This window comes from Euprymna scolopes, chromosome 46, assembly GCF_053919585.1.
Source record: "Euprymna scolopes isolate OS-2025 chromosome 46, ASM5391958v1, whole genome shotgun sequence".
NCBI lineage: Eukaryota > Metazoa > Mollusca > Cephalopoda > Sepiida > Sepiolidae > Euprymna > Euprymna scolopes.
In genome coordinates, this window is record NC_136527.1 from 68,642,019 (window position 1) to 68,656,495 (window position 14,477).

The 14,477-nt window shown below is 28.9% G+C and overlaps 1 long non-coding RNA gene across 1 annotated transcript in view; it reads right to left on the reverse strand.

Moving 5' to 3' along the window:
• LOC145270751 (uncharacterized) overlaps positions 1 to 7,624 on the reverse strand; it is a 28,009-nt gene extending 20,385 nt beyond the window's left edge. The window contains exon 1 of the long non-coding RNA XR_013865547.1: positions 7,493 to 7,624. This is a non-coding gene — a long non-coding RNA (uncharacterized LOC145270751). The remainder of the gene's footprint in view (positions 1 to 7,492) is intronic.
• Between the last annotated feature and the right edge of the window lie 6,853 nt (positions 7,625 to 14,477).

Here is a 14,477-nt window from a genome sequence, read left to right on the forward strand (position 1 = left end):
ATATATTAATAATCTATATATATATATTAATAATCTATATATATTATAATATTAATAATCTATATATATATATTAATAATCTATATATATATATTAATAATCTATATATATATATATATATTAATAATCTATATATATATATTAATAATCTATATATATATATTAATAATAATCTATCCATCTATCTATATATATATATTATTAATAATCTATATATCTATAAAAGTGAAAGTGTCTGTGTGTGTTTGTGTGTCTGTCTGTGTACATTTCCCTACACAATAGCTGTCAATTTTCAGTCTACAGACTCGAAATTTGATATAGAGTGTATTGAGATTTAGGGAAATCTTTTTAATCGGTTTTCGGCTAGAAATGTGGTTGTGAAGAGGTCACAGTTTAACGATTTGACCTTTGGAAACTGTACGAAACTCCTCCGCACATTCTGGGTATAAACACTTGAAATTTTAGATATAGGTTCCTAGACATGGATCTAACTTAATTTGAGCCCAAAACGATAAATTTTAAGGGGTCATAATTGGGAACAAAAAAAAAATTAACCACTTTGTCTCTATCAAATTACTCAGACAATTTCTGGTCTAAACATTTGAAATTTTACATAAAGGGTTTTCAGAGATAGGGCAAGCTTTTTAATCGGTTTGGGTCGAAAAATTGAGCTAACAATATATATAAATCTATGTATGTATGTTTGCATGTCATCCTAAAACTGTCGACAGCGGCGACGGATTTTCATAAGATGAGTATCGTTTTGAAGCTCGACCGTTCAGACGATAAATACCGAACAATTGGCTAAAAAACATTAATTTCTTCACCCTCAACTGGGCACTTTTCTACAGGAAGGGGTCGCTTTTTTTTCAACGATATTTTCGAAAGTCATCCCCTCTTTTCGATTGTCTAGCCTTAATTTAAACCTACGTCACTTCCGGTTTGGCGGTTATCCTAACAGCAAATACGTCACGTTTTTTTTTCACGTTTTTTTCTTCGCAGTACGGGTTCGAGCCTGCCTTCCTACTATCACTTTTTTTTTTTGCTCAATACACATCTCCAAACACCCGGGCAACGCCGGGCACCCATGCTAGTTAGTAATAAATAGTGATATTTACTAGAAATAAAAGTAGGTTTAAGGCTCCCAAAATTCGTACTAGAACTGTCGCAATGACCCATGGTGAAGTGGTTAGAGTATTTGGATATTAGTTAAATGATATTAGCTGAATGGTGAAGGTTTAATTAATTATTATTAATATTATTTTAATTTATTAGTTTAATTAATTATTATTAATATTAAAATACAATTGCCAATTACTTAGACTTATATCAAGCCATGACTGGAGAGAGGCACAAGGGTGCTGCCACCGTGAAATCAATAAATATTCTGTTCGAAATTCTATCCAAATTCCAGAATTCGACAAAAAACATTCAAGAATTCGACAAAATAAACCTGAAGAAGGTCGAAGGTTTTAGGTGATTATGTGTGAAAACTCTTTAGATTTTGTATAATCATTTTAATATTTAGAAGAAAGTATCTGTTTCGCGTGTGAACATAACGTTAAATTCACATTTTTCGGTCTAATATGAAAGCAAATAATGATGCGTGTGCATTTAACAATAATTTATTTTTAAAAGATAAATTATGTGTTTTTTTATTCTAGTGCAGTAGAAAATACAAGCGTACGTTTACATTACTACAACCTTTTAACTGGATGGCATTTTAATAAAATACGTCTCTTAACCAAAGTCAGAACATTAACACCCTCCATATTTAAACGTATTTACTGTGTTAAGTAAAGAAAATAAATTCTGACGAGCAAGGCTTCATCCTCCGTATGTTTTAAATAAAGGCTAAAACAGAGATTAAGAAAAACAATACAATATACAGCGGTTTTACTAAATATTCCCGATCTAATTATTTCCGATCTTTGTACAACTGACTGCTCCTCCTGCGGTTTGTCATATAAAATAACGTATAAATTTGATTGAATCAGCAGCAGCCGAATCAGACAATTACTCTTAGCGGTTTTTAATGGTACATAAGATTGTTTGCTAAAATTTACGACTAATTATGTACGATTTTTTCATCCTACTGCTATTTTCTCATTAAATCAACTTTAACACGAACTTGCTATTGGATTTGTCAGCGCAAAATATCGTAAAAATTTACAATTAAATGAATTTAAAAATTTCAATCGAGACATTATCTTTTGCAAATATATCTTTAGATTCACATCAAAAGTTTGCACAATTTTTTTTTTTTTTTTCAATTCTGGGTGCTACTTTTATTCGTTCTTTTTAAATATTTTCTATTAAGCCAGAAAGTAAACAAAATAGAAATACAATTATTTGTGTTGCGAGAGATTTCAAATTTTGTTATAAATTTTCGTTTCAAAGTTTTAGAATATATTTGTGTTAAAAAAGAATTAAAAGTTAAAGAAAAAGTCACTTCGGTTTATTTATTTTTAAGGTTTGAACCTTTTTACCCCAGTTTAATTAATTAAAAAATAAAAATATCAGTATTCAATAATATAAATTTAAAGAATGATTTCCTCTGCTGTGGTGGAGGGGATGAGCGGTGCTTGTCCAACCTGCAACTGGTGTTTATTCCAAAAGCCGTTCTTAACATGGGGATGGTGGAGTGGTAATTCTGGAAGGAATTTTCTTATTTACAACCTCCCCACGAATTTAGGAATAAATACCCTTTGCAGGTGGAACAAGCAGCGCACATTTTTTTTAGAAACGAATCAGAGTTGCGTTATCATAAAACGGAATTTTATGCAATTTAAAAAATTAAAAAAAAAAAAAGAAAAAAACTGAAACTAATTATTTGAAATAGTTATTTACTTTCCTTCGTACGAGAGTAGTTAGACAGTAATATTTTAAATGTGGGGGAAACTAGTTCCCAAAAGAGGCACACGGGATTGAAAAATGTTACTTCAATCCTCAGGGATTTATTCTACATTTAAAAAAATATTTTATAGTGTAACATTGCTATTGTGTTACGAAATTAAAATTTAAAAAAAAAGGTCACTTACAAAATTAAATTAAAAAAAAAAAAACTCTCGGCTGACTTAATTCGTTTTGTTTCTATTTCAATAATAAAAAAATAAACTTGTTTATTTATTTTAGAAAGATTTTTTAAAAAAGTGACCAACTGAGTTAAGAAAAAATCTCAATCTTTAAGAATTTGCCAAAAGTAATTCCGACTGTGACCAAGTCGTTTTATTGTTTGTTTTGATAACTTTTTTATTTTGCCCTGACAGACTTAGTATATCGCTCGTGTAAGAAGGGATATTTAATAAAAATCGGGAGTTTTCTTTATGGTTATGGACTTAAACAATATGTTTGCAAAACATCACTCGAAACTTCTGAGTAATTCATTTTATTGTTTATTACAAGATTTTTTTTACGATATTTTACGCTGACAAACCCAGTTGATTACCTGCGGTGAAGTTGCTTTAATCAGCAGCAGTGGCGATTTAGTCGTACAATGATCGTACATCATTTTTAGTCGCACATATTTAGTAAAACAATACAATATTCAAAGTTTTCGTAACATTTATTCATTTTGAAACTAACCGAAAAGTAACATTTTTTTTCAAAATAAAAACTCGACATGTTTAAACTTAAGAAAACTAATCAAATCCTAATGTTATTAATTATAAGTTTAATTATAGTAAATTCAATTAAATTCGCAATGTTTGTACATTTACAGCAATATTACTTTTTTTAAATAATTATTTTCCACGGAAAAATTACATGTAAACAAAATAAACAGTAATAAATCGCTGCAAGATATTAAAATGAGAGGAAAGAAATATTCATATTTTGGGTTTACTTTTGTCACTATGTAAAACTAGGGTGGGGGGGGAGCTTAGCCCGCTTTTTCCAAATATTGGAAAAAAATCGATTTTTTTTTTGCCGAGATCAAAGTAAGTAGTAAAGAGCTAACAGTTGAGCGATTGTAAAAAAGATGATATACCGACCTGTATATATTTAACGTTCAGAAACTGTTAAAGTCTCCTTGTTTTTTGTTTTTTTTTTTAATCATTTCAAAGTTTTGTTATTTCTTTCTTTACTACTCAAACGAAAATATTGGCACTTGACGCTAAATTGTTATGGAACATAATTCCTGAAAAATATAAGTAAAAATGTATTTACTCTATGATTTCGCTTTGGGATGGTAATTGCCATTCCCACTTAACGTTAGTGGTAAAGCAAGTTATTTTTCATCTTCTATTTTAAACAGGCAATTTGCAATCCACCTCGGATCCATTCGGGTGAAATGAAAAAAAATAGGAGGCATTACATTTGTAACATTTCTTGTATAAGCGATATTCACTAAGAATAACGCAAAATTAGAACCCGGTTATGGCTGATGGAATAAGGACAATCTACTCTCGTTAATTAAATAAAGGAGCAAGTCCGAATCCGTATATTTTTTCGAGTTTACCTATTAGTTTCCTCCACATTCCAAAAGATTTCCTTGAATAAGGTCGGAGGTTAAATCGGCCTAAACCTCGTGAATATAAAAAACAAGATGAGAAAATAATTCAAATAATATGAATAAACATTGTTAAAATGAATTCAGTTGTTTTTTTTTTTTTTTTTTTTTTTTAACATGATACGAGTAAAAAAGTAACAGAACGGATTTTCCGGGGAAAACTCCCCCCCCCCCATCCCGAGTGCCTTTCGGATAAAAATGGCTAAAATTGACACTTTTTTGCTTATTAAAAAAACAACAACAAAAAAAAAAAATGATGACTTGGATTTTTATAAAACGTTGTGAAATGTTATAACTAACTGATTTCTATATAATTTTATTTGTCCATACTTCGCAATAACTCTTGGGTTTTCCCCAGGGGCTCTTTAAGAGCTAATATTAACAGTCTAGTTTTGGGGATATTTAACCATAAATGTCCAAAAATTTCTGTGTATCTCAATTGAGCAGTTTTGCATGGTGCTGAACTCAAATTTAAATATGTGAAAGCCTAAAACCGCGCCGTTTGTTCATTTTCAGAATTTGACGTCCCCTGGGGACTTTGGGGCTAAATGTAAATGGGGGGGTGTTGAACTTAGTTACTTTTTTATGCCTTGTTCACTGTGGACTCATGGGGGGGCATGCATGCTTCACTTATTCCCTATTAAATATTGTTCATTTTTAATAAGATTAAAATTTGGATTGTAATAATGTTAATGTGTGTTCTTGTGTTTGTGAAACGGCCAGTAATAAACCCACCATATTTTATATTTTAAAAAAAAATAAGGATTTAAATTAGATTTAAACTAAGCTAATACATTTTTAATTTAAATTGATTTTTTTTAAATAAAATAAAATTATTACATATCACAGAGTTATAAAAATATTAAATGAAATTTATGTTGCAAACAAATTAAAGGCAAAATATATTATACATTTTCTTAGTACGACGCCATTTGCATTTTTCAAATTCAATTGAAATAATATAAATTTGTAAATAAAAATTTCATTAACTAAGAAAATAGAAAGAGACAAGCATTTTAAACATTAGTTTATTTTTTTGTTTATTTTTTTACAAAAAGAAAAAAGGGTAAGACAATGCATTAGTTTGTGGTGTGTTCACTGGACTTAGATCATCTTGAATGCTAAGAATTGCATGTTTTAGAAATTGCACAACAATTATAATTTAAAGTTATGTCATAGCAAAGGGAATGATGGTAAATTTTTACTTTTCACTTTTAAATGATTATTTTTGTAAATTTTCGGGTATGCTGACAACAAATATCGCATTCAAAATTTCCACAAACAATGTAATCAATCAATGTAATTCCTTATGTTAAATGGTATGCGCAATCGCGAGCATGTTCTTGGCGCATGCTTGTGCGTACAACGATGGCCACAACTTATAACAAAAAATTACATTGATTATTATCCGGGAAAATATTTGCGGACATTTTTAATGCGATATTTGCTTTCAACATAACCGAAACCTTATAAAAATTGTCATGTTAAAATTAATTATTAAGGTGGAAAAGAAGTACAAATTTCCCGAAACATGTTGGCATATAAAATGAAAAAAAAAAAAAAAAAAAAAAAAAAAATCAAAGATGCCGATTTAGTACATTTGTCAGTGGTTCAATTACTGAACAAATCATATAACTAGAGAAATACTTGTGTTATTTTATATCAACCGACTTATTAATTTTTGGGTGAATAAGTTAGAGACAAGCATAATACATAACTTATTTGGAATATGGTTAACCACATTCCGACCTATCTGGTTTGTTTGAACGACATGTAACGATTTTATATGGAGCAATTATTTTGTTTTATTTCTTCAGCAGAAGTACTAGTCAGACATTGATTTAAGGGGACTTTCTACCCCACCTTCCCTGAATCACACAAATTATCTTTATTGATAAAAATTAAATCTGATTCATATCCTTAAACCGATATTTGGTTCGGAAATGTGTGATTATTTTACATTAAAGTGTTATGCCAAATTGACCTCCCGCTTCAATATAATTGTTTGTAGTTTGTCTCCAAGTCTTTGTTGTATTAAGATGGAATTGCAAAAATAAATAAAATAATTAATAAAATAAAAAGTAGAATCTCACTTTTTGTGGAAGAATGTTAACAAAGTCATAATCTAAAAATTTCTCTTGCTTGTAAATATAGATATATATTTCCATCTTTGCATTTGACTAGATTTCATTTTATCAATTCATTATTTGTCATTTTTTAAATTCGTTTGAAACAAATTCAAAAATAAATTTTAAACGTTTACATTTTTAATGGTTTGTCTATAAAATCATTTCAAATGGTTAAATTATTTTTATTCGTTTTATAATTATTGTAGAATAAATATTAGTTTTACTTGTATCAGATTTTCATCCGATCTTTTTTTTGTTTTACATTCGAATAAAATAACTTGTTTGATAAATTACACGTTAGAAAAGTTAATTTTTTTTCATGTGTTTATCTTTACCCTCTATCAGATTTTGAACATCATTTAAATATTCTAAAATACTGAAATCATGTTTAATTTTAGTATTAAACATTAATCCTAATTACCGGCATTTTCTATTTAAACACGAATCATATTTCGATTAGAGTTGAATAGTTAACACGAGAAAGACGGGATCCTGTGTTCAGAATGTGATCTAAATAATAATTTTATTTAAAAAAAAAAAAGCAACGGAAACATGCAAAGCGGGAGAGCCTTTAAGTATTTTGTAATGAGAAAGTTTTATTTTTAAAAAACGTCAGAAAACTTAATCAATACATAATTCAACGATTAAAAAATACGGGTTTAAAAACTAAATCAAAAAATTAATTTTATACACGTTAAAAGATTAATCTAAGAATTTTGTTTATTGCTGTTTTATTTCACTTTTTTTTTTAAACCGTCAAATTTCATAATTAAAGAATAAAATGTCAAACTTTTGAAAAGTTAATAAACATATTTACAAAATGTTAAACTATTTCAAATGATATTATACTTACTTTTATCTTTTTTCGATTTGCTTGTGTGGTGGAGACTTTGCCGGTTTTGCTTGCTGTGAATGGCATGATTAAGTGAATTTCGCCGAGTTTATATTGGAATAGTCGACGCATGCCCAACTGGTTCAAAACACGATTTTCTAATTCGTCTCTAACAACTCCTGCTTTATTATTGAAGTGGCTTGTTCCCTGGTAACTAGAGCATGGCTTTTGTGCTCTGCAGTTCTAGGGGGTCCACTCAGGCATTGTCTTCCGTCTCGACTTAAGTAAATCTATTGCCAACTGCCCGAGACACCCCGACCCAAGAATGCCGACATGGCTGTCTAGACAATTTTAAAAGGCCAGAGTTTTCATCGTTTGCTTGTTTGCCTTAACCCCGTCTACCTCCCAACCTTGTGTCACATTCTCATACTGTTGTAAAAAAGTAAATACCAATTATTATGCGTAATAACCAAATTGATTTTTTATTGAACATATGAAAATAACTTAAATTTGTATTTCTGGTCAATTTCTGATAAAAACATTAAATTCATTCATTAAATCAACATGTTGCAAATAAAATGATTAACTCAAAACATAATACAACAATGTTGCATATTAAATATTGTATTACGTTAACAACTAACTAATTTTAAATTGTTTCTTTTTTTTTATTTCAAAAGGGCCATTTATTTTCCCACTTTGTTCCACATATAATTATTGACTTTTACCGAGGAATAATTGAGGGTGAAATATCTAACAGCGTCCGAATATCAAGTTCTCATTCGTCCAGTCATCAAATCAACAACTTAACACACAATAATGAACGACGTTTACATCTTTTTTATTTGTGTTTGTGAAAAGTTGTTGGACCGATCAACATCATCAGCTGTTCAACAAATTAATCAAAAAAAAAAAAAAAATGAACCAAAACAATGATGATAGATTATAAATCCATGATAAAGATTAAAAAAAAAACCCAAATATTTCAATACCCCCCGCCTCCCAAAAAAACGTATTCACTTAAATGCTCGGTAATCTTGCAGTATACTTAACAACCGTTATTTCAACGCTGTGCGTCAGCAAACAAATTATATTGAAAAGGAATAAAATAAATTCATTATAAGATGTTAATTGTTGCGACGTGTTTTACTAATTTAATTCACATTAAATAATGAATATTGCCATTGAGACATAAGAGATTTTGTGAACTGAAAAATATCCATTGGAGAACGTTAAGAGAGGATTTCTTTAGCGAAATGTTGGTTAACATTACATTTAAATTTCAAATGTCTTTATGTCGCTATAGGTGGGAAAATAGATTCAATGAGAATTTTCAAAAGCTTGCGATTCGAGGATAGAAGCTTTTAGAATTTAAATCTTTCCAATATATGGGTGCCTCAAAAGTACATGAATCGAATGTAGCTTACTGTCTGACAGGTCGATATTATTTACGTATGGAACGCATCCAAGGCAGTAAGCTTTTAGAACACATTTCAGTAAATCAGTTATTAAAAAACAAAATAAAATGGATGCATCATAGCTGTGATGGTACAGGGGTAGAAGCTTGGTAGACGGCGAGAGACCTATTAGATTAGAGACTTTTTAAAACTGTGTGTAAGAGAAAGAGAGACTCGTTGTTGGTGCACCAGCCTAGACGTGAGAACGATCCTCAAACGATTTCACATTTCTAAATGTCAGTATGGTTAGAATAATAGAGATACAGAATGAAATTTCAATAGCTAATTCGAGGATAGAATCATTTAGAGTTGAAAGCTTTCTAATATATGGGTGCCTTGACATTGAATGAGATGCAGCTGACAATTGGACTAGTCAAGGTAATTTTCGTCGAGAAGGCATTAAAGGTAGTGATTTTACGAAGAACATTTTATTAAATTACTTGTGAAGCAAGAACATGGATGTATCAATGCGGTGATGGTACAGGTTTTAGAGCATGATAGACAGTGAGACCCATTAAAGTAAGACAAATTTTTGATGTTGTGCAAGAGGAAGAGACTAGTTGTTAGTGCACGATCCCAGATGTACAAATGATCATCTATGCATGAGTGAATAATAGCAGGTGTTATATGTTTTCTAACACAATAAATGAAGTCTATTTTCTTGCGGAAACCTTTTTTGTATCGTATATGTGTTTGTTCAAATTCATGTTATCTGTGAATATTAGAGTGAGGAGTTTGAATGTTGGGGACAAAGCTAGAGTATGCCAATTTGTACTTGAAAGGGTTTTAATAATTGTTAAACAAAAATGTTTTTGTCCTGGTGACATACAATGTTACCATTAATTTAGGTCATTATTTAGAATTCAACGATTGACTTGATGTTTGTGTTGTTGTTTTGCCTACATATTGAGAATAGAGTGTGGTGGACAAACATAATTTACTCTGACACAATTGCATCAGAAATATCGTTTATTAAGACCCGGAATAATAAAGTTCTGACATTCGCTCCCTAGAGTTCACTCGAATTAGTGTCATGTTGTTTGAATTTACGGTGTATAGATGACAACCTTCATCTTTCTGTTAGATATAAATGATGTGATTATATTAAATATTCGTTTAGTAATATTGTACGAATTATTTTTATGAGAAGACATTCATGTTATTTTAAAGCGTTTGAAATATCAAATCGTACCGCCCTATCTTTACCTCCCTTGTATTTTTGTATGAGTTAAACGATGACGGTTAGGATATACACATTAGAAAGGATTGTTTTAATTCATAATTGTGGTAAAAGAAATTTAACACAAAAAATTAGTGATTAAAGGGTTTTAGAAAAGAGCGACAGGAGACTGATATGGTAATAATTTTGCGGGTTTGAACTTTCACACGAAATCTGGAACAAATAGACGATTCGATTCGACAAGAAATATCATTGTAAAATGTTGATAAGCAATCGTCATTTTTATAATACTATAAAAGAATGGGTGAATTTATTTTAATCTTATGAGTGATGATAAGATTATCAAGTGTGCAATGAAAATTTGGGAATTGTTTATTGAATCGGTTTCAGATTTTGAATATACTTGCTTTATAAGCTCAATGCTGATTGGTGCTAGCAATCGACTTGCTATCGAAATTGCCCAATCAGAAAATAAAAATGTTTATGAAAAGATTAAACGCACAGCAACTCTGTTTTCCTTTCCGAATTTCTATTCTTACACCAAACTTACACAGGACCTTACCGGGACCTTTTTCTGCGGGTTCAATTTAGTCACAAAAATCAATCATGGCTACCGTCGCATTTAAACTCAACAGACGTACATGAAGTCTTCTTTCTACCATCAGGACTGTCGAACGTTTTGTCTCCGTCCACAAACACGGACTAATTCTACGACTATCGTTGTTTTCTTTCTACTCCATTTCTTATTAACGAAGATAACTAAAAAGGTGTTTTTAAATGTTAGAATAGACATTTGTTGTCACTTAATCTACAATGGCTTCCACATAACTTAACAAAAACAATCAAACATACAAATAAAAACAACAACAAACATACCAATAGAAACGGACAGGCAAACATACAAATTACAAAACTCAACTAAACATACAAATAAAAACGGAAATCAAACGTAAAAATACAAACAAACAACCAAACATACCAATAGAAAAAAATACATTTAAAACAACAAAACATACAACTTAAAACAGACAACCTAACATACAAATACAAACGGTCAAACAACTAAAAAGGGCAACTAAACCTACAAATAAAAACAAACAACCAAACATACAAATAAAAACAAACAACAAAACATACAAATTAAAAAAAAAAACAACGGAACATAAATATTAAAACAGACAACCAAACATACAAATTAAAACAAACAATAAACATACAAATTCAAACGGACAAGTAAATATAAAATTAAAACAGACAACCGAACATACAAATAAAAAGAAACAACCCACATCAAAATAAAAACGGACAACCAAACATACAAATAAAAACAGAAATCAAAACATCCAAATAAAAACGGAAACCCAAACATCCAAATAAAAACGGAAATCCAAACATCCAAATAAAAACGGACAACCAAACATACAAATAAAAACGGAAATCCAAACATCCAAATAAAAACGGAAATCCAAACATCCAAATAAAAACGGAAATCCAACATCCAAATAAAAACGGAAATCCAAGCATAGAAATTAAAACGGAAATCCAAACATAGAAATTAAAACAAACAACCAAACATACAAATAAAAACAAACAACCAAACATACAAATAAAAACAAACATACAAATAAAAACAAACAACCAAACATACAAATTAAAACAAACAATAAACATACAAATTAAAACAAACAATAAACATACAAATTAAAACAAACAATAAACATACAAATTAAAACGGACAAGTAAATATAAAATTAAAACAGACAACCAAACATACAAATAAAAAGAAACAACCAAACATACAAATAAAAACGGACAACCAAACATACAAATAAAAACGGACAACCAAACATACAAATAAAAACGGAAATCCAAACATACAAATAAAAACGGAAATCCAAACATACAAATAAAAACGGAAATCCAAACATACAAATAAAAACGGAAACCCAAACATCCAAATAAAAACGGAAACCCAAACATCCAAATAAAAACGGAAACCCAAACATCCAAATAAAAACGGAAACCCAAACATCCAAATAAAAACGGAAACCCAAACATCCAAATAAAAACGGAAATCCAAGCATAGAAATTAAAACGGAAATCCAAGCATAGAAATTAAAACGGAAATCCAAACATAGAAATTAAAACAAACAACCAAACATACAAATAAAAACAAACAACCAAACATACAAATAAAAACAAACAACCAAACATACAAATAAAAACAAACAACCAAACATACAAATAAAAACAAACAACCAAACATACAAATAAAAACAAACAACCAAACATACAAATAAAAACAAACAACCAAACATACAAATAAAAACAAACAACCAAACATACAAATAAAAACAAACAAACAAACATACAAATAAAAACAAACAAACAAACATACAAATAAAAACAAACAACCAAACATACAAATAAAAACAAACAACCAAACATACAAATAAAAACAAACAACCAAACATACAAATAAAAACAAACAACCAAACATACAAATAAAAACGGACAACCAAACATACAAATTAAAACAAACAACCAAACATACAAATTAAAACGGACAACCAAACATACAAATAAAAACAAACAACCAAACATACAAATAAAAACAAACAACCAAACATACAAATTAAAACAAACGACCAAACATACAAATTAAAACGGAAATCCAAACATACAAATTAAAACGGAAATCCAAACATACAAATTAAAACGGAAATCCAAACATACAAATTAAAACGGAAATCCAAACATACAAATTAAAACGGAAATCTAAACATAACAAATTAAAACGGAAATCTAAACATACAAATTAAAACGGAAATCCAAACATACAAATTAAAATGGACAACCAAACATACAAATTAAAACAAACAACCAAAAATACAAACGAAAACTAACCAACAAACATACAAATAAAACAGACAACCAAACATACAAATTAAATCGGACAACCAAAAATACAAGTTAAAACAAACAACCAAACATAAAAGTTAAAACAAACAACCAAACATACAAGTTAATACAAACAACCAAACATACATATAAAAACGGACAGCCAAACATACAAATTAAAACATACAATTAATCATACAGATTAAACCAAATAACCAAACATACAAATTAAAACGGATAACCGAACACACAAATTAAAATAAACAACCAAACACACAAATTAAAACAAACAACCAAACATACAAATTAAAAGCAACAACCAAACATACAAATTAAAAAAACAACCAAGAATAAAATTAAAACAAACAAACAACCATAAAAATTAAAACAAACAGCCAAACATACAAATTAAAACGGACAACCAAACATACAAATTAAAACAAACAACCAAACATACAAATCAAAACGGACAACCAAACATACAAATTAAAACAAACAACCAAAAATACAAACGAAAACTAACCAAACATACAAAAACAGACAACCAAACATACAAATTAAATCGGACAACCAAACATACAAGTTAAAACAAACAACAAAACATAAAAGTTAAAACAAACAACCAAACATACAAGTTAAAACAAACAACCAAACATACAAGTTAAAACAAACAACCAAACATACAAGTTAATACAAACAACCAAACATACAAGTTAATACAAACAACCAAACATACAAGTTAATACAAACAACCAAACATACAAGTTAATACAAAACAACCAAACATACAAGTTAATACAAACAACCAAACATACATATAAAAACGGACAGCCAAACATACAAATTAAAACATACAATTAATCATACAGATTAAACCAAATAACCAAACATATTAATTAAAACGGATAACCGAACACACAAATTAAAATAAACAACCAAACACACAAATTAAAACAAACAACCAAACATACAAATTAAAACAAACAACTAAGCATACAAATTAAAAAAAACAACCAAGCATAAAATTAAAACAAACAAACAACCATAAAAATTAAAACGGACAACCAAACATACAAATTAAAACAAACAGCCAAACATACAAATTAAAACGGACAACCAAACATACAAATTAAAACAAACAACCAAACATACAAATTAAAACAAACAATCAAATATACAAATTAAAACAAACAACCAAACATACAAATTATAACAAACAACCAATATAAAAATTAAAACAAACAACCATACAAATAGTCGGGTCCGTACCGATTGGTATATATATATATATATATATATATATATATTATTATTCTTTAATTGGAATTCATTTTTGAGATGAGCATTATATATTAATTTATTATTATTTCGGACTATTAATAAATAGAATTAAACGTATTAAAATAAATAGTTAATTTACTTCAATCTTAAAATCTTTTCAGGTGTTTTCCGTTGTTTGCAATAACAT